Here is a 25,465-nt window from a genome sequence, read left to right on the forward strand (position 1 = left end):
GTAAACTTTGTAACTTTAATGTGTTGTGGGAACTTCGCGCGCTAAATTAGGTAAAACTTTACCACCCCGGCAGTGCATAATTGCTAATGCATCGGTTGCATTTTACGTTCGCCATCTCCTTTTGACAATCTCTAGGTCAGTACAATGAAACAAATAAAATCAGCTGATGAGATAAGCGACCTACACCATTGAGCCAGGTGTTATTAAAAATTCGTCAATGTCATGGGAACTTTTGGCGATACCACCCGCACGAAACTACGAAAATTTTGTTTTAACCACCCCAGGCAGACATTAGTGTGGGTGAATCCTACCTTTTTCCCTATCACTAGCCAACTGGTACGTTCCAGGGTTGACTCTCCCAAGTGGACCATAACAAGCATGGGTCCTAAGAAAATTCTAGTATTTGGTTCGTGATAGGGGTTTTTAGTTTGGTCGTTAAACAATCTTCTGGTACCAATACGTCTATGTGAGGCTTTCAAGGACCGGCCAGGTCAACCCAACCTAGCTAAACTTTCCTATACCCGTCTCTGAACTTTGTTTTTTAAACCGCTGCTGTATATAGAATCAAATTCACTGAATCTGATTATTAGTCAGCTGAATCCTTTTGCGCGTCCTTCTGGTTGAATTATATTTATGTATTATCAACAGTTTCTGTGATTCTTTCCACACCTTTGGCATAATAATCTAAATCATCAGTATCGAAAAAAAAAGTTTACTAAGCCATGTCCGTCCGTCTGTCCGTCTGCCTGTCTGTAACAAGAAAAAGCAAAAAATTCAAATTTTTGAAAATGGCCTTGGCGCCACCCCTTTTTGCCATAACTCGAAGAAAAATTAACGGATCGTAATAAGATTGGGTGCACATATTTTCCTTTGCAAGAAATATTTCTATTAATAATAAAAATATAGTTTAAAAAAACCAGAAGGGACGCAAATATGGTGCCGTTTTAATATCCACTTAGATATTTGATGTTGATAGCACCGCAACGCCAGAGGTTCGTGTCTCCGCTATTAAGCACAAATCTTTTTGTCGCTAGATGGGTCTAACTCTTCTTTGCGCGCCTAGCCTAGACAGTTACAAACAAGCATACATATGTACGAGTGAAGCTTATAAGCGTGTTAAAAATGGAAGGGATCGGTTAAAGAGCATGCCCCATTTTATATATCAAAGATGTCTACGACTTTTAGACTAGAATAATAAGCTATATCTTAGCGAAAAATAATTTTATATGAATGATATTTCACTTACTAAGTTTTATTGTAAGAGGAAAGTGGGAGAAATTTTCTTTTAATGGGCGGTGCGCCGCCCCTATTCCGATCAAACATTACACAACATTTCTCAAAAAAAAAAAAAAAAAAAACATACAAATCCCTTGTAACAAAATACGAAAAAGTAACTTATCTGAAATAAACTCACGCTGAGTATATAATTTTCGGTTACACCCGAACTTAGACACCCTTACATGCTCTAGATGTACATATATATTATCTGTGACACAACAGTTGTATTATTTTCGAAGCTACCGAGAGTTTCACTTTTCCAGATTTATTGCAACTGGACCAATGGCAACTAAATATACGTTTGGTGATGAGCCAATTTGAGAAGGCCAGAGCCTTGCTAGGCCATTCCATCATAATCGATTTAAGAGCAATCTGTAGGACGTCATCAGCAGCGCCTGATCACCATATGGTGCGGCTGCAAACACGCGTCTGTCTTGGATCAAGCGGCACTCTATATAAACGTGCAGGTAATATTTTCATCCCCGCTGAGCGGGCTGCGCGCTGAATTTGGGATCGCCACATAAAACCATATTTGTGAAAAGCCGACATCGCTGCCATCCAGAAAATGCGATGGACGAAGAAAAGGCGGAAGAATATCAAGAGTTTTGACATTAACCCGTTGATACTAGTTGGAAGGGTATATCCTTCCAAGTCTTGTAGTAGCGCGACGTGATTTACCATGTCAACAGCTTTGATAGGTCTACAATGGTCACAACGAAATCTTGGCAGAGTAGGTACTAAATAGTATATATTGGGAAAGTTGTAAAACACTTGCAACTAAGCAAGAAATCCGCTAAAAAATACAAAGTTCTTATAAAAAACGTTTTTTGAAATAACTTCTCAACAAAAGCTGGACAAGTCACAATTTTTTCCTGGAAAAACATGGACAAGGGAGCGAGATATAGTTTTTTAAATTATTCGTATATCTAGGTGCCAACTAAACAAAGCTAGCGTATGGGCAAGGACTATGCACATATCAGCTTCAGCATCCCCCAAATTTATGTAGCAGGAAAATTTGAGCAACTTTAAGATGTTACCAACGTAGAGGAGTTGGAGCAGTGTAACAACTTCTTCTCAAAGGCAGTGAAAACAGCAGGCTAAAGAATGTTTCATGGAAAAATGTTAGTGCCCACATTGATTGCTCCAGGAAAACGGCAAGACTGAGGAAAGTCCCTTAAAGGGAGATACACTTCAGGTACTATTAAAATTGGTTTCAGATGGGATACTCCCTGCTATGTTGAAGGTGGCAGATGGAATATTTGTATAATGGTTTAGTAAAATCTTTAAGGATTGCAGGAACCTCACCAGCAATCTTAGAGAACGGCTCGAGTAGTCTTCAACCGAAAGCGGGAAGAACAAGTTAGGTTAGGTTAGGGTGAACTAGCCGGTCCATGAGGAACTCACATAGACTGATTGAGTCCGTAGTGTTACCAGAAGTTTGTTGTAACGACCAAACTGAAAATCCCTACCAAATCCAGGACCTATGTTATAAAATAACTCCGTCCTCTTGGCAAATACTAGAAGCTTCCTAGGACTTAAACCACTTGCTGCTTCTAGATCTGACAGCTGTATCACTCCTAATAGCTGGGGTCTTAGCCTGGAAAGTGCATGGCACGACTACAGAACGAGCTCGATCGTTTCCTCCTCCAACCCGCACTTCCTAAATCTGCTATCACTGACTAAGCCTAATTTAAAGGCATGTGACGCCAGAAGGCAGTGTCCAGTCAGAATACCCGTCATGAGTCTACAGTCCTCTCCTTTTAATGAAAGAAGCAACTTTGTTAGTCTAAGGTTGTAAGAACTACACACTTTACAGCCCCGCGCTTGAACCCACGCCTTTCCCGCTTGGTCGATCATGTGCACCTCTCGCCTTCGCTTAATCTCGCCCAGTCTAATTGGGAGGTCTACGGAGCAAGCTTCAAGGGATGCGCCCTTTTTAGCTAGTTCGTCCGCTTTTTCATTCCCATCTATTCCCATATGCCCTGGGGCCCAGTATAGATGTATGCTTCTCCCTGCCCGGATTCTCTGCAGAGACTGCTTACACTCTAACACGCATTTAGATGCTGTGCTATGCTAGATTATTTCCTTAATTGCTGGTTGACTGTGAATATAAAAGTTAACACGGTTGCAGCTTAAGCTACTCTCTTCCAGGGTTTCTACTGCTTTGGTTACGGCTAATATTTCCGCTTGGAAACCGCTACAGTAATCCGGCAGCCTGTAGGATATGTTTATTTCTGGATCAGCACAGTATACCGCAGACCGACTCCTTCTACTACTTTGGAACCATCTGTGTACACATCTATTGCCTCGTCCGCCATTCGAGCACCCTTGCGCCAACCGTCCGCCTCTATTGTGACCTTAAGATCGCATTAAGATAAGGTGGTCTGTTCGTCTTGTGATTGAGGACGCTATACTACTATGGCCATATGGTCGGCGCTCAAGCTACCCCGAGGCACCGAGCCTGGTTGCGGTTGTTAACGCTGTGCTCTTTGCTACCAGGTCTACTGGTGGAATGTGCAGAATGGCATACAATGCAGCCGTCGTGGTTGTTTTCAGGGCTCCCGTAATGCTAAGCATCGATAATCTGCATATCCCCTCTAATTTTTTGGGGTATGTTGTTTTTGTGTGGCTTTCCACCAAACAAGAACTCCATAGTATAGAATAGGGCTCAAAATCGCTCTAAAAACCCAATGAGAAAGAGAGCGCGATAAGCCCCGCGTACACCCGAGCATTATTTTACATGCATAGGGTACCATTGAGGCCTGCTTTACCCTCTCCTCCACGTTGAGCTTCCATGACAACTTACTGTCTAGGATGATTCCTAGATATTTTGTGCAAGGTTTCTCTTGTAAGGTCACCCACCTAACTTAGGCCTGGTCCAATTTGGGACCTTGCACCTCTTTGTAAACAAGGCTATATCCGTCTTCTCCGCATTGACTGTCAAACCGACATTAGATGCCCAGGTATGAATATCCCGAGGCACCTTCGCCACCGGCGTCAACGTCGGAATCGGCGCCACTGGCGGCATCAGTGCCATCGGCTCTACCCGCAGCATCGGGGCCATCGCCCGCATCGGTGCCACCGCCGTCATCGCCGCTATCGGCGTTACCTCCCATATCTTCGCTGTTTCCATCCGATCCGTCGCTTCCACCTAATGCGTTATTTTTGCCTTTTTTTCTTGTCCTTTTTGTCATACCCGCCCTACTTCCTTTTCTCCGTCTTCTTCGTCTTCTTCTTCATCTTCTTCTTAATCTTCTTCCTCGTCTTCTTATTCTTCTTCTTCACCTTCTTTTGCATCTTCTTTTTCTTCATCTTCGTCTTCTTTTCCATCTTCTTCGTCGTCGCCTTCTTCTCCATCTTCTTTTCCATCTTCTTCTTCTTCTCCTTATTCGATTTAAAGAGATTCCTGTGCTTATAGCTGCTATCGTCTGAAAATGATTCTAAGTCAGACTCAACTTGTATGTTGATCTCCTTGACCTCGGTTGGAGTATTATCAACAAATGGTTCTGATAAAGATACAACCTCGGCAAACAATGAGTAAGCCGAAAACGGCTAAATTTTTAATTTTCTTGGATTTTCAATTCCGGTTGAAAACGAAAACTGTTGCATTAATGGAAATGTTGGGGCTTTTTATAGTGAAGTTGTCTGTAGAGACATATAGCGGATAATCTTTCGACTCGCCATATGAGAATAACATTAAAAAATTTTTTACGAAAACTAATACTTTGAAAATCTCGTACGAAATTTGATTATTTTTGCTTATGGATGGCGGGAACTAGAAACCCTGACGAAAAGTAGTAATTTCGTTTTCCGACCGAAGAAAACTACCAATTTATTTTTGTTTTCGTAATCATTTACATGTTCTAGAGTTTTAAAGGAACGTTGGGTAATGAAATTTATTGCAATAGCTCAATCTGGAGATGTTAATGGAAGTGATTGTTTGTCTTTATTATTAATCATTATTAACCATAATAATTTAGGGTTGAAGCCCAGGTGATTGTGGCTATAATTAACGCCAACTGCGAGCACCACGATAAATCAGGTCTTACTCCACCTATCTTTATCACCCCAAAAGTGGTCCTCAATCTTGGCTGAAAAATGCAGGTGTAGAGACACATTTTTTTCTAGCCCGGAGCTTCTTCAACCATACGCAAACCATACCCTTACCAACGAAAACTATGAGCCTTTATTCGTTAGCAGGTTGTGACGATACTTTGTATTCACAATTTGGTCCATCTAATTTATTAAGCGATTCCCTTGAAATTCGGTACAGAAACTTTTAATTTCACTTCCCGGGGCCGACCTATTGTAAACAAATAAGTGTTTGATGCGATTTGACTCAGGATTTTAGAAACATTTCCTTCCCGACAGTGGAGCAGGGGTCGACCTATTCCAAAAAATTAAATTTATGGTGCAATTCGCTTCGAATTTGGTACAGCGGGACCTCTTTGAATAAGACAGTATTTGAGAAATTTTCATTCTGGGAAGTGGACCGATCCGTCTTAATATATAAATTTCTTCTGTACGTATGTTTTTAACTGCACTTCTCCTAAACGACTGGACCGGTTTTGATGAAAGATTGTGTGTGTGTTTAAATGGATTTGAGGATGATTGAGATTCACGGTTAATTTTTCCGGGAAGTGAACCAGGGGCCGACCTATTCTAAAAAATAATTATGGTGAGAATCTTTTCTTTTCTGGACAAGAACTAGAGACTAACCCATTTAGATTTGGTACAGGCCTTCCTCTTAACAAAGTTTTATATATGGGACACTCTCTTTCCACAGGATCAGGATGGTGCCATTTGTTTAAAATTGATTACTAAGGCGATATTTTGGAAACTTTATCTGACGAGCCAATTTTAAAAATCATAACTGCGTTGGTTTCGTTAGGTTTCTAAGATGGCTAATAAGTGGCTTTATTTCCAAACGTGGACTCATTTCTGGGATACATGTAGACCAAATGTGCATGAAATGTTGTAATGAGGGTTAAACATCGGGAGGTGGTTAAGAAGAAGAACGAAAGGGAAAAGGCGATGGGCTGAAAAAAGAAAGCGAGAGATTGGGGTTGGAGTTGTAGACCGAGAGAAAAAGTTTTTCGAAAATGGGAAGGGAGACATTCCATTACCCCTTCCAACAATTTTTTTTTAACAATTTTTACACGTTATATCTTTAAGCATATTAACCTTCACCTATATTACAAACTCAATGAGTGAAATAACTCGAAGGCTTACAAAGTGAGTAGTGCCACCCTTCGTCCCGATCATTACGAAACTTTTTCGGTATCATTTTGGATGGGATCAGCATACTTTTTCATATATTTTTGTAGGTGAATTATGATTTCAATTTTGGAAACTTTCCTATAAGGAACCAATTTCAAAACCGGTAGTTCAACACACATGTCTTTTTAAATTATGAGCTTTCATGCACCGGGAAAAGCAACATCAAAATTTTAGAAACAAGTTTTTCAATTAGAAGACAATTTTTCAAAGCGTGTTTCTCCCTCGGTAGTGTTTGGCAAGCACTCCGAGTGTATTTCTGCCATGAAAAGCTCTCAGTGAAAACTCATCTGCCTCGCAGATGCCGTTCGGAGTCGGCATAAAACAAGTAGATCCCCTCCCGCCAATTTGTAGGAAAAATTGAAGAACCACCACGCAAATTGGAAGAGAAGCGCGGCCTAAAATCTCTTTTGACGTTATCGCGCTTTACGCTTATTTATTTAATTCCCGTATTTTATTTAAAATTTTTTTTAGCTAATTGATGTTTTGCTCCTTTGTTCTATGAATAGTAACCCCTGTGAAATCACTTGATTTAACATAAAAATGCATAACTTCAACACATAATTACATTCGAAGTATGTGATGTGTAGAAGATTAATATATGCAAAAGAAGGCAATTGGGAAAAACTTTACAACAACTAAGGCATGACGTAGCGGAATGCGTTTGTAACCATTTCAACTATCGTACGAGTGCGGGTTCCAATCCCACTCCCGGGAGAAAAGGCTTTGAAGAGATTTACAAGGTATAATCGAAACAGCTGTCGCCTTGTCCGTCCTGATGTCACGTTGTTTAAATTTTTCCCAAATTATTTAATAAATTATAAAATTAAAAATTGCTTGAAGTAAATGTTTTCATACATTTAAAGCAATACGGACAATCCCCGATTAACTCTTACAAACAGTTAACATAAAAATTAAATGTTTTTTTCTTTAAATTGGAAAAAGCTGTTTTGTACTATTCACGTAAGCGTGCTTATCAGATTATGAGCTCATTTAGTTCAGAGATTATTTTTAGACATATAACTTGATAAGCAGGCCAACGTGAATAGGCCATATATTATATTTTCTCCTAGCGGACGGGGACGGCTAGTAATAATATAAATAACATAATTGAATATTGAAAACTTTGAAAAAAAAATAAGAAACTCAGTGTGCGTATTAGTTTTCGTCAGCCATAAAGTAAAACTGCTAGTTTTTGTCAGACCTTACAAATCCAGTGCTAGTTTTCGTATACCACGTCAATTTTGTCTGTAGACAAAATATAACTAAAAGAATGAAACTCACTTGAAATTTGTTCTTTTAACTACAAATAAGGAGAAGTTGAATTGGTAAACAATACCTTAAATCAACTTAAATACCTAATATTTTCTTCAAATTAGAACTTTTTATTGTTAACAATGATAACAATGATATTTTAGTTGAAGTACAAAACAGCAGCTTATTAAATTTAAGCATATTTACACGTAAGAATAACACCTTTATAAAAATTATTTTGTATCCATGCTGTGTTTGTTTTTTTTTTTTTTTTGTTACGTGGAAGGACCGGGTTGTTAAGCCTCGGTGCTACTCTCTGTAGCAGCGAGCCTCTCCGAGTGTAGGACTCCCTTTCTTTTTCTTCATGGTCTACCCATTAAAATCTAACCTCCCACGGTCCGCGCATTTTCCGCACCTGGGACCGCGTTTAGTATAACTACTCTCACGTTATTGGGCTAAGCAACCATCTTGCCGTTTAGCGAGGAGAATATTCCTTGCATATCTGCTGACCATGTCCCATCTGTCATTTCCGCAGGTCATTTTATGGATGACACTGCCCGGGGATAGGTCGCCTAGTGTTACTTCTACTCTTCTTCGTTGCTGTGCGAAGTGATCGCATTCGAAAAGGGTGTGGCATACGTCGTATATGAGCCCACAGTATAAGCAATTCGGATTTTCAACCTTGCCCATCCTGTGGAGGTATTCCCGGAAGTAGCCGTGGCCACTTAAAAACTGTGTCAGGTAGAAGTCGACCTCTCCATGTGGCCGTTCTAACCATGGCTCCAGCTCGGGAATCAGTTCCCTGGTCCACTTGCCTGCAGTGCTGCAGCTCCATTGCTGTTGCCAGCGTCGGATAGAATCTTTTCGCGCCTGCGCGGCAACAACATCTCTACGTACTTCTCCTCGGAGGTGGTAAATTGATTTCCTCTCCTCAGCGAGAAGATGTATCGGTATGGTTCCCGCAATAACAAGAACTGCGTCTGCGGATACCGTGCGGTAAGTTGAGGCAATTCGTAGCGCCCCTCTGCGTTGGACAGAAGTAATAGCTGCTCGGTACTTTCGGAATTTCATTGCATCCGCCCAAATTTCTGCACCGTAAAAGAAGAGTATAGAATCCGAAGCGGAAGCAAGCAGCTTTCTTATACATGGCCTTGGCCCGCCTGTGTTTACCATTAATCGACTTAAGTATCCTATGGTCCGTGCAGTTTTCTCACATGCTCCTTGAAAGTGTTCCGAGAAGGTTAGTTTGCTATCTAGCCTCGCCCCAAGGTATTTCGTGGAGCTGCGTGTTTGTACTTGTTGTTCTCCAACCATCATATTCGTAATGGTGGGAATTCGTCTCTTCGTGAGGATTACGATCTCAGTTTTCGCTGGCGCGAGCTGAAGTCCATGATCACTCATCCATCTGTTTACACTGCGCATTACTTGGTTTAATTTAAGCTGCGCCAGCTCGCAGTTCCGTGCTGTAATTACGGCAGCCACGTCGTCTGCGAAAGCGACAAGAAAAGCACTCTCTGGCATGTGCAAACGAAGGAGGCTGTCATACGAAGCATTCCAGAGGTCGGGACCTAACACCGATCCCTGGGCTGCTCCGCCTGTTATCCTCACCTTTCTCTGACCTTGGTTTGTTTCGTACGTGAGCCAGCGATCTTTTAGGTAGTCCCCTAATATGGCTAGTAGATAAGGAGGTACCTTGAAAGAGTGTTTCAGCGCATCGAGCATATCGTCCCACCTGACGGAATTGAAGGCATTTTTCACGTCCAGCGTGACCAGTAAGACAACCGGCCTAACTTGGTGGCACGCGGTTTCGGCTTTCCTTACCGCATTTATAACCTCGGCTATGGCATCTATTGTGGAGTGACCTTTCCGGAACCCATGCTGCCGATGGGACAGACCACCTCCATCCTCAATGGCTGCTATCAGCCATTGTTTAAGGAGGCTTTCCATCATTTTCCCGGCCGTATCGGGCATGCATAATGGTCGAAAAGACGACGCGGAGTTCGGGTCTCCCTTGCCTTTCGAGATTAGCACGAGGTGCGCTGTCTTCCACCTTGTAGGAAAGATCCTGGCTTCCAGGAATTTGTTATACATGTGCAACAACAACTCAGGACTGCTCTTAGCAGCCAGTCTTATTGCTTCAGCTGGTATCCCATCCGGTCCTGGCGCTTTACCGGGCTTCATTCTGTGTAGGGCCGCTTTTAGCTCACCTTCACTGAACGGCTGCACGTCGTGGCCTTCGTGGGTGACGTGGTCACCCTCTCTGCTTGTGCGAGTGAGGAACAGAGCATCTACTATACTCCGCATCTTTCCCTCATCCATCGTTTGGTTCGGTGGGCGGAATTTCCCCATTACTATTTTATACCCTTGTCCCCAAGGATCACGATCAACTTCTTTGGAAAGCTTTTTCCAGCTATGAAGTTTGCTTTGCTTTATGGCGGCACAGAGAACCTTTTTTTCTCTTTTGTATGCCTCCGCATGCTCTAGCGCGTCAGGCCTGCTGCGTGCGCGGGTTGCCAGCCTTCGCTTTCTGTGACATACCCTGCGTAGTTTGGCGATTTCGCTACTCCACCAGTGCACTTGTTTTTTACCTCTCCTAGGCCCTTTTCGTGGCATTGAGGTCGTGCATGCGTTGTTCTACCGTAGCGTTCGCCGCTTCGGCACTGTCGACTATCTGTCGTGCGCTCGCTTGTACAACAGCGGAGAACTTTGCAGCGTCAACCTTAGAGGCGTCCCATTTTGTTTTCATACGGGGCGGTCTCTCTGTCCGACTTTGCCCTGAGTCATTAAGATGGAAAGTGATGTAGTTATGGTCACTACCCGTGAGATCCTCCATCACCCTCCATCCAGCCGCCTTTGACAGCAGGTTTTCCGATACTAATGTAATATCAGGGATAGAGTGTCCAAAGCCTGGTCGCCGATATGTAGGGGTCGTGCCGGTATTCAGAATGACCAATCCTAGTCGGGCAGCCATTTCTAGCACTAGCCTTCCTCTGGAGTTAGCCTGGGGCATTCCCCACTCAACAGCCCTAGCATTGAAATCTCCAGCGACGACCACGTTACCGGTGTCCTCACGCAAATCGTCTTCGATTAGTTCTAGCTTATCTTTAAACCCTTGAATTGGATCGTTTGGTGACAGGTAGCAGCTCACTAGTGTGGTGTGCGCCACTGTTACGCGTACGTAGCCGTTTCCGACAACACGGCTTCGTACGTGGGCGCCAGCGTCTAGGATCCAGATCGCAGCAGCACCTGTTGAGTCTACGTGCCAGTCACTCCTGACTCTACAAGGTTCGCTGATGATGGCATAGCTGGCTCTGCTTTCAAGAACCAATTGGTCCAGCAGACTATCGGCTAACCTTCTTCGGTTCAGGTTGCCTTGGATGAACCTGGTCACTTGCGCGCCTGTTTGGCCTTTGCGGCAGCGAGTGCCTCCCTGAAGGTGCTGCATGCTCCAGACCCGGGAAGGTGGTCGACATTCTCTGACTGGCATAAAAAGCACTTTGGAGTTTCCGTGCAGGCCGAGGCCTGGTGGCCACTCTGTCCGCACTTCCAGCAAGCACTGCTTCTATCAGGGCCTTTGCAGTCTGCTTTTTGGTGTCCGTAGCCTAGACACCTGAAGCATCGCTGCACGTCTACCCTCTGTCTAAGCCTGCAGATCCGCCCTTGGCTAGTAAAAGGACGCCAACAGCTTCGTCCACTTCAATGGCTGCCATCTTCTGTTCACGCTGGTTTGCCGAGAAAATAGACACACGGACCTGCCCCGTCATTTCCCCTCCAGCAGCTTTCCTAACAGCCTGGGCGACTTCTTCGGCGGTTGCCAGACAGTTCATGCACAGCACCTCTATCCGCATTCGCCGTGTAAGCTGCCTGGTCTCGCCCGCTTCTCCAACAGCGCTTCCTATCGCTTGGATGAACGCTGATTTATCGTCGCAACGTGCAGTTTCGATAAGTACACTCCCAGATTTGGTTTTTCGGACGGAGCGTATGACAGTCCCTGTATCTTCAGGCCGAAGCTCGCCCCGGATGGCTCCTACGACTTTGGCGTAGTTCTTTCCCTGGGCTGGTCTAACTACGAAAGTTGCGGCCCGTCTGTTTCTGGGCTTGCCTTTTCTTTTTGCCTTCTTGGCTTGCCCAGGTGGTGTCCTTTGTCCTTTCTCAAGGCGTGGTTTGGCTTTCCGGTTCCCTACGGTCGTCCAGGCCTCGCCCGAGATTGTCTTCCCAGAACCCTCATCGCACTTTTTCTTGGCCTCCGAGGCCCCCGGTTGCGAGCCAGAGTTCGTTCGTGTTCTTTTGTTCCCACGAGTCGCTTTCGGTTCTGTGTACTCTGCGCTTTTACCCTCTAATAAAGAGCGCATGCGACTCAGTGTCTCTTCAAGTTGTGCCATGCCGTTCTTTATGTCCATCGACACATTTTTCTGTTTGGCCGCAGCAGCCTGCATGCTGCGCAGCACAACTCTTGCATACTCGAGGAGGTCAACTTGACTTGTCCTCCCCGGTGTTGCACCGCATACGGAGGTTTCCCGCCCGTCACTGCCGTCACCTTGCTGTCCAGGGGTAGATGGGGTGGCATCTACTTTCCTACTGTTTTCCCTAGCTTTTGTCCCCCCTTGCGTTCGTCGTGGGGTGTCCCTGGCCATTGCTGACCCGCCAACTTGTTTCTCTGCTGGTGCTATTGTCGCATTGCTAGCGGCTTTTAACACCGGCGATCGGAGCACCTTGCTGCTCCTTTGAAAAGCGGTTACACCGCTATCATTAACCTCGTTACTTTTACGCGTTTCAATTGTTTGGTTCATTTCTTTTCGGTTGGGTCTCCGCTCCAAGCCGCTATCTCCGCCCGATGTGCAGTCGCCGTTTTAGATTCCCGTGGTTATCTTTGCATGTGCAGGGAGGCCACGCGAGGGTTGACACAGGTCCTTATGAGAGTCTGTGTTCAAGGCCAGAATCCGGCGTAAGTCAGGAGTCATCTTAACTGATCCTGTACCACCAACTTAATGGTGACGTGGCTTCGAATGTACTTGGAGACCTGCCAAGGTTTTAACGAGACGGAGACGAAGACGATATTAGCCCACCAGCCGTTTCGACGAGGTGTCACCCTCGGCTACTAAGATGGTAGAATACCGTCCACGCCAGCCCATAGCAATCTTTTCCTTAACATTTTCCAGTTGTCGCCGTCAGGATCTTACTGGGCTCGATCCTGAGGATGCTTATTGAAGTTTTAGGGCGGCACCCACTCGCCCTGCCACCAAGATTCATTGGGCATGTGTGGCCTTTTGCGCCACGCCCTCCTCTATGGTCGCTCTTGGCCGGGGACTGCTTATTGGTTATTCGCAGCTAACCTACTAGAGGCCGTTCACGATACGCCACCTTGTGACCCCGGTGGAGCCCTAATTAAAATATCATTGTTAACAATAATACGTTCTAATTCGAAGGATATAAGAATTTTTTCAGTTGGTGTAAGATATTGTTTGCCAATTCAACTTCCGTTTGTTTAGATATGTATGTATAAAAAAATTTCAACAGAATTTATTTCTTTTAGTTATCTTTTGTCTACATAAAAAATTTTCCGTGAAAAGTAGAGTTGTTTTCCTAAGTCTCCTGCTATTAGGATTGATACAGCTGTCAAATCTAGAACCAGCAAGTAGTATGTTATTGTTACGCATTTTCTATGGGAGCAGCAAGGAAAGCAGTCGGCATGATGTAGTGGTGCGCAGTGGCTAGTCATGTCGGCTGGGTTGGGTTCTTGCCAACCTTGCTGTCCTGCGCCATAACAAAAAAAGTTCCTATCATGCCTATTCAAATCAGCTGACAAAAAAGCGCAGAGACGACTCAAAACGCTTGAACTTCAAATTATAACAGCATCCGGCCGAACCGGATGTCACGGACAGACCGTTAAAAAAACACGGAGAAAAAAATCTAGCGCAAAAAAAAAAAAGACGAAACTTACCGAACCGGAAATGACCGGTTACTAAACTCTGAAATCGAAATAAAAAAAAAAAAAACGGCTGAAAATTAAAATAAAAAGCTGAAAAGGAAAGAAAAGGGAAAAAGGGCAGAATATATAGAGGGGCGCCGCGGGTGTTGTTGCGAAGCCCGGTACTTAGCCCACCCTCAAAATCCATGGCCACTAACGCACCTGTATTTCGGTGGCCCCTTACCTGTATAGCCTATGCCTTCTAAATGAATGGAACCATCAGCATTACCATTCTAAATTATAAATTTTATTTAAAATTCATTGTAATACAAAACTTAGTCAAAAGATATATACTTAACTAGTATTAGGTAAACGCTGAACATCAATATTAGCGAATGGTCAATCTTCTGAAATCAACATCAAAAAAAGCTGCTCATCCTTGACAGTTAATTTGATTCTATATCATAAAAGGCTTAATCAAAAAAAGGTGTAACCTGAGACATTAGCTTAGTCTGTTTTGATATTGATTTAGTCCGACCAACGTTCCAGTATAATCCTACTTGATTGCCACCAATGCGTGTAGGCATGGCAGTAAATGCAATACAACTAAGCCTATACTAAGGCTTATTTACAAGGTTTGTAAAGAAACCCTTAGCAAAATCAGGGAAGAAAAATTAATCAATTGCGGGTGTATTGACAGTTACATACCCCTTTTAACGCTATTACAACCCAAAAAGTGACTTTGTGAAAAAAAACTACTATAATAAATGTATTCAGACTTAAGGTCTTAAGGGTTATTATTTTGTTGTTTTGGTTCAGCTATATATTTTATTTTCTTATTTATTTATTCAACGTATTTACTTATTTTAATTGTATTTATTTTATCTGATTTAGATTAATTTTAATTGTTATTTTATTTTTATAACCGGTATTTGTTACTCTCTATTATTTTATTAAACTTGATTTTATTACAGTTTATTTTATTTTTGGTATGTTTGAGCTAATTATGTTGTACTTTGTTCTGTAATTCTATCATTTTTATTTCTCACCTTTAATACCTTTTTAAATCTTGTTTTATTATAGGCAATATAAAAAAATTGTTTATTTTTCCTTTTGGGTGCATTTAATTTGCTATATGATCTTACTGCTCAGCGCCTAAAAGTAGATAAGCGAATCAGTTGCATAGAACTCAATTTACAAAAAAAAAGCTCCGATACCATAGCTTATGGTTTCAAATTATCAAATTTTTATCGACCTATTATGCAACCCCGTTTTAAATGCGGATACATGCTTAGGTATATATTCGATCTTATTTATACATAATATGTAACTTTTTGTTTTATTCAGTTTACTAAATTAAATAAACGCTAAGTACTAATGTGTGTGTGGATGTATACCGAGACGCATCTGAACCTAACTGAACAAATTTATTCATAAAATTTGCTTTGCTAAAACCGACATGAAGTTACATTGGTAACCTCACCCGAATTAAAATCAAGGTCAGCAATGCTCATACGCCCTTTAGCCTATTTGCATGAAGAGAAGGTGACATACTAGTTTCTACCAGCCGCCAGCTTCCAATTTGGTACGATGCCTACATACAAACTTAGAAAAATGAGCGCGGCAACGCCTGCTTATAAAAAAAAATTTTCTACTTTCGCTAGCAGTATCTCCACCAGAACGTTTAAAGGTAGCGTTACAAAATTCGATGGGAAGAATCCGTATTTAAGGTTGATCTGCTTGCGCCAACAATCGGGCAATGAAAGTGACACGCCTTGGTATACAAACATACAAATATGTAAGTACGTATTAATATAGAAAGGACATATGATTTGCATACCCACAAAAAAAATGCGTACCTTATGCAAGGATTGTACCATTTAAATAGTTCAGTATAATACAAAATGAGACTGCGCTGATGCTAACAGACATAAGTAAGGTTTAATTTTCGTTCGAACACAACCTTATGCATAATGCACATAAGTGGTACAAAATGAGTCTTGCATAACGTCTAATTAATCGACACTAAACGAGGCCTTCGTAAGGTTTACCGTTTATCAGTACTCCTTGTAATCGCTAAAATGATTTGTTTTTTTTTTTTTTGGTGGGTATGCACGCACAAATGTAGACAATTTCAACTTAATCGGTTCTTGCACCAAGAATATTTTAATAAAATGTTTTAAAATTTCATGTTTCCATTAATTCCAGGTTTAGGTTGATTGGAAAAAAAAATTTATATTAAAGTGTATAATACATGTATTTGTTCTACTACTTGGCAGCGACTCACCCGGTAGGCTGATACCTACTTAGCCGGAAAGAGACCGTACCGTGGACCTCTGCCGCGTAGTTACTGGTAGATGTTGTTGCCGGTTCTGTGTTTTTGCCGGTTATGTGTTGTTGCCGGTTATGTGTTGTTGCCGGTTATTATGGCTGGTGATGTGGTTGATTTGGTTGTTATGGCTGTGATATGGTTGACCTGGTAATGCTGGAAGCGCCGTGGTCAAAATCGTGACGCCTGCTACGTTATTTGGGTGATGCTGGGGAAAGAAAAGAGCAAAACAAATGGCGTTTATGGTCACTGCGTGTGGCATATATTTCGCCCGACAAAGCGACTTCGGGGGGTAAGTTATTACAGCTTAATTTAAGGGGGATGGTGAGCATTTACTGGGGTTAGGAGTTTGGTTACCCGCTATCGTGCACTGTTCTACTTACTTGATTTTATGTGAGTTGTGATGGTGGTGGTGCGCGGAATTGTGGCGCTGTTGACGGCATCAGCGCGCTCTTCGCGCGCGGTGTTGGCGCTGCTGATGGCTGCACTGCTCGGGGTTGACGCTTGCACCACTGTCCACGGGTTTCTGTTCGACCTCTTCCACTTCTCCCTCGCTGAATCGTTTATTTAAGTTTGCAGTAAAACGGAGTACTGCATCGATTAAACATCACTTAATTCTTATGTTTTCATGCGGAAATTTGGCAGTTTTTTCTTTTTTTCTTATTATTTTCCCGCTGAGCTAATTATTTGCGTCTCACCTCTCCAGCAGTATGCACTTATTTATGTGTGTTATCCAGCTACACACTCCGTCTAGATGATACACTCGTTGTAATTGAAGTGAAGAAAAGACGATATGCGGTGATGTACCCGACGACGACGCTGGCGATGCACAAAAATGGCACCGTATAGTGAAGGAAATTCTTGTAAAAATAAACTCGGACACGACGCACTATATGGATCCGTATTGGATATCTAAATATTTTCAGTTAGAATTGACGGAGGTAAAGAGATCTAAATTTTTCTCAAACTATTTACCTTTCTTTGCTTGGGCGTTAGTCGTGGTGATGGCGTAGTATCAAAGCAAAAGACTTCTCGTCAAAAGTGCTCTGCCAGCATACAATTACCCGCGCACACGCAACACCATATAAAATTTGTCCACCAATCAGTTTTAATTATTCGTGCACACTTGTAACCGTAGATTTACTGTTTATTTCACAATAAATGCACTATTTTACACTTGTTCTGCTAAAATTGGCTATTAGTCTATCAAAGTTCTTTTTTTTTTTTTTTTTTTTTTTTTTTTGAAGTCGCCTCGTTGGAGGAATTCTAACCGTTCGTGTTCTCCTCACTTTTTCGAATGCCCAGCCACGCCGTCGTGAAATTTTTTCAGAAAATTTTCCATTCCATTATAGGGATGGAAAAACGCAGTTATCTAACTGTGGCGGCCATTATCGAATGGTTCAATGTTATGGTTAGCTCATCTCTGCAGCATTATACATGTCGCGTTCCGGCTGTCAACCCTTTGTGTTGATGTTAAGTGAATGGAACGTAGAGAAAACGTAAACTTTGTAACTTTAATGTGTTGTGGGAACTTCGCGCGCTAAATTAGGTAAAACTTTACCACCCCGGCAGTGCATAATTGCTAATGCATCGGTTGCATTTTACGTTCGCCATCTCCTTTTGACAATCTCTAGGTCAGTACAATGAAACAAATAAAATCAGCTGATGAGATAAGCGACCTACACCATTGAGCCAGGTGTTATTAAAAATTCGTCAATGTCATGGGAATTTTTGGCGATACCACCCGCACGAAACTACGAAAATTTTGTTTTAACCACCCCAGGCAGACATTAGTGTGGGTGAATCCTACCTTTTTCCCTATCACTAGCCAACTGGTACGTTCCAGGGTTGACTCTCCCAAGTGGACCATAACAAGCATGGGTCCTAAGAAAATTCTAGTATTTGGTTCGTGATAGGGGTTTTTAGTTTGGTCGTTAAACAATCTTCTGGTACCAATACGTCTATGTGAGGCTTTCAAGGACCGGCCAGGTCAACCCAACCTAGCTAAACTTTCCTATACCCGTCTCTGAACTTTGTTTTTTAAACCGCTGCTGTATATAGAATCAAATTCACTGAATCTGATTATTAGTCAGCTGAATCCTTTTGCGCGTCCTTCTGGTTGAATTATATTTATGTATTATCAACAGTTTCTGTGATTCTTTCCACACCTTTGGCATAATAATCTAAATCATCAGTATCGAAAAAAAAAGTTTACTAAGCCATGTCCGTCCGTCTGTCCGTCTGCCTGTCTGTAACAAGAAAAAGCAAAAAATTCAAATTTTTGAAAATGGCCTTGGCGCCACCCCTTTTTGCCATAACTCGAAGAAAAATTAACGGATCGTAATAAGATTGGGTGCACATATTTTCCTTTGCAAGAAATATTTCTATTAATAATAAAAATATAGTTTAAAAAAACCAGAAGGGACGCAAATATGGTGCCGTTTTAATATCCACTTAGATATTTGATGTTGATAGCACCGCAACGCCAGAGGTTCGTGTCTCCGCTATTAAGCACAAATCTTTTTGTCGCTAGATGGGTCTAACTCTTCTTTGCGCGCCTAGCCTAGACAGTTACAAACAAGCATACATATGTACGAGTGAAGCTTATACCAGCGTGTTAAAAATGGAAGGGATCGGTTAAAGAGCATGCCCCATTTTATATATCAAAGATGTCTACGACTTTTAGACTAGAATAATAAGCTATATCTTAGCGAAAAATAATTTTATATGAATGATATTTCACTTACCAAGTTTTATTGTAAGAGGAAAGTGGGAGAAATTTTCTTTTAATGGGCGGTGCGCCGCCCCTATTCCGATCAAACATTACACAACATTTCTCAAAAAAAAAAAAAAAAAAAAACATACAAATCCCTTGTAACAAAATACGAAAAAGTAACTTATCTGAAATAAACTCACGCTGAGTATATAATTTTCGGTTACACCCGAACTTAGACACCCTTACATGCTCTAGATGTACATATATATTATCTGTGACACAACAGTTGTATTATTTTCGAAGCTACCGAGAGTTTCACTTTTCCAGATTTATTGCAACTGGACCAATGGCAACTAAATATACGTTTGGTGATGAGCCAATTTGAGAAGGCCAGAGCCTTGCTAGGCCATTCCATCATAATCGATTTAAGAGCAATCTGTAGGACGTCATCAGCAGCGCCTGATCACCATATGGTGCGGCTGCAAACACGCGTCTGTCTTGGATCAAGCGGCACTCTATATAAACGTGCAGGTAATATTTTCATCCCCGCTGAGCGGGCTGCGCGCTGAATTTGGGATCGCCACATAAAACCATATTTGTGAAAAGCCGACATCGCTGCCATCCAGAAAATGCGATGGACGAAGAAAAGGCGGAAGAATATCAAAAGTTTTGACATTAACCCGTTGATACTAGTTGGAAGGGTATATCCTTCCAAGTCTTGTAGTAGCGCGACGTGATTTACCATGTCAACAGCTTTGATAGGTCTACAATGGTCACAACGAAATCTTGGCAGAGTAGGTACTAAATAGTATATATTGGGAAAGTTGTAAAACACTTGCAACTAAGCAAGAAATCCGCTAAAAAATACAAAGTTCTTATAAAAAACGTTTTTTGAAATAACTTCTCAACAAAAGCTGGACAAGTCACAATTTTTTCCTGGAAAAACATGGACAAGGGAGCGAGATATAGTTTTTTAAATTATTCGTATATCTAGGTGCCAACTAAACAAAGCTAGCGTATGGGCAAGGACTATGCACATATCAGCTTCAGCATCCCCCAAATTTATGTAGCAGGAAAATTTGAGCAACTTTAAGATGTTACCAACGTAGAGGAGTTGGAGCAGTGTAACAACTTCTTCTCAAAGGCAGTGAAAACAGCAGGCTAAAGAATGTTTCATGGAAAAATGTTAGTGCCCACATTGATTGCTCCAGGAAAACGGCAAGACTGAGGAAAGTCCCTTAAAGGGAGATACACTTCAGGTACTATTAAAATTGGTTTCAGATGGGATACTCCCTGCTATGTTGAAGGTGGCAGATGGAATATTTGTATAATGGTTTAGTAAAATCTTTAAGGATTGCAGGAACCTCACCAGCAATCTTAGAGAACGGCTCGAGTAGTCTTCAACCGAAAGCGGGAAGAACAAGTTAGGTTAGGTTAGGGTGAACTAGCCGGTCCATGAGGAACTCACATAGACTGATTGAGTCCGTAGTGTTACCAGAAGTTTGTTGTAACGACCAAACTGAAAATCCCTACCAAATCCAGGACCTATGTTATAAAATAACTCCGTCCTCTTGGCAAATACTAGAAGCTTCCTAGGACTTAAACCACTTGCTGCTTCTAGATCTGACAGCTGTATCACTCCTAATAGCTGGGGTCTTAGCCTGGAAAGTGCATGGCACGACTACAGAACGGGCTCGATCGTTTCCTCCTCCAACCCGCACTTCCTAAATCTGCTATCACTGACTAAGCCTAATTTAAAGGCATGTGACGCCAGAAGGCAGTGTCCAGTCAGAATACCCGTCATGAGTCTACAGTCCTCTCCTTTTAATGAAAGAAGCAACTTTGTTAGTCTAAGGTTGTAAGAACTACACACTTTACAGCCCCGCGCTTGAACCCACGCCTTTCCCGCTTGGTCGATCATGTGCACCTCTCGCCTTCGCTTAATCTCGCCCAGTCTAATTGGGAGGTCTACGGAGCAAGCTTCAAGGGATGCGCCCTTTTTAGCTAGTTCGTCCGCTTTTTCATTCCCATCTATTCCCATATGCCCTGGGGCCCAGTATAGATGTATGCTTCTCCCTGCCCGGATTCTCTGCAGAGACTGCTTACACTCTAACACGCATTTAGATGCTGTGCTATGCTAGATTATTTCCTTAATTGCTGGTTGACTGTGAATATAAAAGTTAACACGGTTGCAGCTTAAGCTACTCTCTTCCAGGGTTTCTACTGCTTTGGTTACGGCTAATATTTCCGCTTGGAAAACGCTACAGTAATCCGGCAGCCTGTAGGATATGTTTATTTCTGGATCAGCACAGTATACCGCAGACCGACTCCTTCTACTACTTTGGAACCATCTGTGTACACATCTATTGCCTCGTCCGCCATTCGAGCACCCTTGCGCCAACCGTCCGCCTCTATTGTGACCTTAAGATCGCATTAAGATAAGGTGGTCTGTTCGTCTTGTGATTGAGGACGCTATACTACTATGGCCATATGGTCGGCGCTCAAGCTACCCCGAGGCACCGAGCCTGGTTGCGGTTGTTAACGCTGTGCTCTTTGCTACCAGGTCTACTGGTGGAATGTGCAGAATGGCATACAATGCAGCCGTCGTGGTTGTTTTCAGGGCTCCCGTAATGCTAAGCATCGATAATCTGCATATCCCCTCTAATTTTTTGGGGTATGTTGTTTTTGTGTGGCTTTCCACCAAACAAGAACTCCATAGTATAGAATAGGGCTCAAAATCGCTCTAAAAACCCAATGAGAAAGAGAGCGCGATAAGCCCCGCGTACACCCGAGCATTATTTTACATGCATAGGGTACCATTGAGGCCTGCTTTACCCTCTCCTCCACGTTGAGCTTCCATGACAACTTACTGTCTAGGATGATTCCTAGATATTTTGTGCAAGGTTTTTCTTGTAAGGTCACCCACCTAACTTAGGCCTGGTCCAATTTGGGACCTTGCACCTCTTTGTAAACAAGGCTATATCCGTCTTCTCCGCATTGACTGTCAAACCGACATTAGATGCCCAGGTATGAATATCCCGAAGCGCCCGATCCATCAAAGAACTAATCGTTGGAAGGCACTTTCCACTTATGACAATTGCAACGTCATCTGCGCAAGCCGTAAGTTTTACGGGTCCCTCATCGAATCGCCTGAGCAGTTGGTTGACGACCAGCGTCCACAGCAGAGGTCATAGCACCCCTCCCTGCGGCGTGCCCCTGCCACTGATTTCGTGGCCTCGTACAATCCCCAATGTGATGTAATCTTTCTGCAATTTATCCATCTGATTAAGGCCCGGCGATTTAAACTTAGAAATCGTTTTCACTGCCCATTCCATCTTGGTATCGGTCACCAAGCCAGGCACTACTAGCTCCGTGATCGAAGTGTGAGTGATGTCTGCTGGCTCTCCTAAACCGTCTCCCGATGGGAAATGTGTGTCGAGAAGCACTTCACGGGATTCCTCACTATTACGTGACCATTCCCCGTTCTCTTTCTTTATTAGTCCCTGGACTATGTTTCCCTTTGCTAGGACTTTTTTCAACCGTGCCGTTGCGCTGGAGCACTCTATGTCCGTTCAGAAACTTTTCCATGAGTTTCTCTTCGTCCTTGTAATTTCACGCTTGTAGATCCTCAGTAGATCCCTGTACTATTCCCGACACGCTTCGCTTTCCGCGGTCTTTGCGAGCTTTCTCTTACCTGCTTTCTTTTACCTGTCTTCTTAGAAGACTCAGCTCATTGCTCCACCATGGCGGCTTTGCTTTTCCTCTGAATCTTCTTATAGGGAAAGCTTTGTTATACGCAGTCATAAGCGTCCTTGTTAGGAATTCATTCGACTCCTCCAGTTCCTCCACAATGGCAACCTCTTTGGGTTGTCCCAGTTTTGTTTCTACATGTTTCTGGAATTTAGTCCAGTTCGTTGACCTAGGGTTTCCAAAGATTCTTCCCTTCTCTACCCTCTTTAGGGGGATGCTGAAGCTGATATACGCATGGGCGGAGAAGGATGGTCTATCCAGAATCATCCAATCATACTTTGATATATCACGTTCGGAGCTCAGTGTAATATCCAAAACATTGCTGGATGTTGGACCAATGTATGTAGGGATATTTCCCCTGTTAGGTATCTGCAAATTGGTTTGCAGGATGTAACAAAATAGAGATTCGCCTCGCTCGTTCGTATCTGCTCCTCCCCACGCATTGTGGTGCGCATTTGCATCTGCGCCTATGACCCACCACCCTTTGCGCCCTTCCTCCTACACTAGCCTTTTGCACTCCATCGTGACTGTTGTGCCGGGTGTTCCTCTGTGCGAGCCACAGCACCATTTGGCGGTTGGTCCTCTTCTAACACTTTCATGGTGACGTCGGGGACCTCCACCTGTCTTTTTTCCTTTTGGCTTTTGAGGTCCTTTTCGACTCCGCCCACCTCTAGCGTGTTAGGGTTTTTATCCTCGGGACTTCTTTTACTGAGTCGCATGTAAATTTTGCCAGTGCCAAAGGACATTTTGCCAAGCTGTGTGTACAAAATATCCTCCGCCTGCTTGTTTGTTTGGAAGATGTAGAACTGACCATCCTCTGTAGGCCGAGATACAGTAAGTACCTTCCAATCCTGTATCGGTATGTTCGGATTCTGATCCTCCGACTTCATCACGCATGGTATCCATACCTTAACTTTTGGTACCATGGGGATTTCCGCTTTATCCACCACCTCAAACTGCGCGTTCGTGCCACTTCCTTTAGCCACCGCAAGCTCGCGATGTTGTCGCACGCTATCATCTTCACACCATTATACCATCCCCCGAATCAGAGGTTGGAAGGGGCTTACTTGGTTGTTCCTGCATCATCTTAAGCATTAAGCTAATAAGCTCCCTTTCCACAGATCTCCACTTTTCAGTAGTCATTTGTCCGAAAGGACTGCTACGATCAACCAGCGCCACAGTCAGTGACTGCTTTGCCACATCACTCATCTTCTCGGGAAAAGCCGGAGTCTTAGTGTAATCTCCCTTTGGCACCTCCGAGAAAGCCGTAGTCTTAGCCTTATCTCCCTTTGGCTTATCTTCTACTTCCGTAGTTGGAACTTCCCCCTGACTCGCAGCTTTTGAGGTAGTTGCTACCTCGTTATTGAGGCCCATCTGTCTTACAGCTTTGGGCCTACTTGTATTGACTATGCGACTGCCCTTCGCGGCTTTAGGACTGGGTCCTTTCTGCCTCGTGAAAGTAGGCTTGTCGCCTTCTGCCGAACGTTGCCTCTTCATTCTGCCATTTGACGCTTCTTCTTCCTCGTACCGGTTGCAGAACGGAGGGTTTCTCGCAGCAAACCTTTTGAACTGCCTTCGACCTACTTCTACCGCTTCATGGGCACATTCCAAGTGCTCGATCTCTACTTCTGTTGGGTCGACCACTGCTCCCAAGCGTTGTACAATTCTTAGTGCTGTACGGTACTGCGAGAGAGCTCTTTTACTTCTTCTGCTCCGTACTCTTCTCCACTCTTCTACTCCGTTTTCGTTTGTGTGCTTCTCCACCACGGAATTCATTGAATCAGAACTACTCTCGCTCCCCGAGTCCGATGCTTAATTCGTATTTGTCGTCCTTGGATTGCGACTCAGTCCTCCTCTTTACATCGTCCTTATTACAATCAGGTAATGAGTCGTTCATCTTGGTCATACGACCACCTGCCCGACCAGGCGGGCTCAGCGGACCAGTATTATATACGGGGAAAGAACCGTCCGCCACAGCAGCGCCTCTTACTGTGGTAAGGCCATAAATACTTCCCGAGGTGGCCCGGTATCGGGAAGGCTCCGTTCGAATACAGCCGAATTTATCCCCTGGCTGCAAATCGTCCAATAGGCACGGTCCGCAAAACACCCTGGATTAGGGGGTTGTCAGTTCTTAGTCACGGACATCCCGCAGCCCTCCTATCAGGCGAAACGGCGTAGATGTCAGACCTAAACAGCTCCGCCTCATAGTCGGGCGCTATGGAGATCGGCTAAGGCCTCACACCAACGACAAAGTGCCTACCCTAGTGAGAGATAATTATGGTAAGTATCTTTTCTTTTCTGGAAAAGAACTATTACACAAAATTTCAATTATGGCTCGATTTGCTTTAGATTTGGTACAGGCGTTCCTCATAGAAAAGTTTAAAATATGGGACACTCTCTTTCCACAAAGTGGACCCGTATGGTGCCACTTGTTTAAAATTGATTACTAAGCCGATATTTTGGTAACTTTATCACTTAAAATCGGACGATCTTATTTAAAAAATCATAGCTGCGTTAGTTTCATTCGTAGATCATTAATAAGTGGCTTTATTTTTAAACGTGGACCAATTTCTGAGATATAGATCAAATTGGTATGAAATGTGTTAATGAGGGTTAAACGTCGGGAAGTGAGTAAGAAGAAGGGCGAAAGGGAAAAGGCGGTGGGCTGAAAAAAAGAAAAAGGAAAGTGAGATATTGGAGTTGGAACTGTAGACCGAGAGAAACAAATTTTCGAAAATGGATATGTGGTGGTCTCACTGCCCCTTCGAACAAGTAGTTTTTAAAAAATATTACACATTATAACTTTAAGTATACTAACCTTCACCAATATTACAGGCTCAATAGGTCAAATAATTCGAGGGCTTACAACGTGAGCAGTGACACCATTCGTCCCGATCATTTCGAGAATTTTCGGGATCACTGTACACCAGATCAGCATACTTTTTCTTATTTT

General features: G+C 43.1%; 1 protein-coding gene and 1 long non-coding RNA gene across 2 annotated transcripts in view; one reads left to right on the forward strand and one right to left on the reverse strand.

The window, feature by feature from the left end:
* Pdzd8 (PDZ domain containing 8) overlaps positions 1 to 25,465 on the forward strand; it is a 521,733-nt gene that overhangs the window by 283,774 nt on the left and 212,494 nt on the right. The gene's annotated exons all lie outside the window — the stretch shown is intronic.
* On the reverse strand, positions 14,073 to 17,350 carry LOC137249153 (uncharacterized). The gene is made up of 3 exons (XR_010952264.1): positions 17,022 to 17,350; positions 16,430 to 16,958; positions 14,073 to 16,254 (listed from the first exon to the last, which is right to left on the reverse strand). It is a non-coding gene; the product is annotated as an uncharacterized lncRNA (long non-coding RNA).

The sequence above is a fragment of the Eurosta solidaginis genome, chromosome 4 (assembly GCF_040869045.1).
Source record: "Eurosta solidaginis isolate ZX-2024a chromosome 4, ASM4086904v1, whole genome shotgun sequence".
NCBI classification, from domain to species: Eukaryota; Metazoa; Arthropoda; class Insecta; order Diptera; family Tephritidae; genus Eurosta; species Eurosta solidaginis.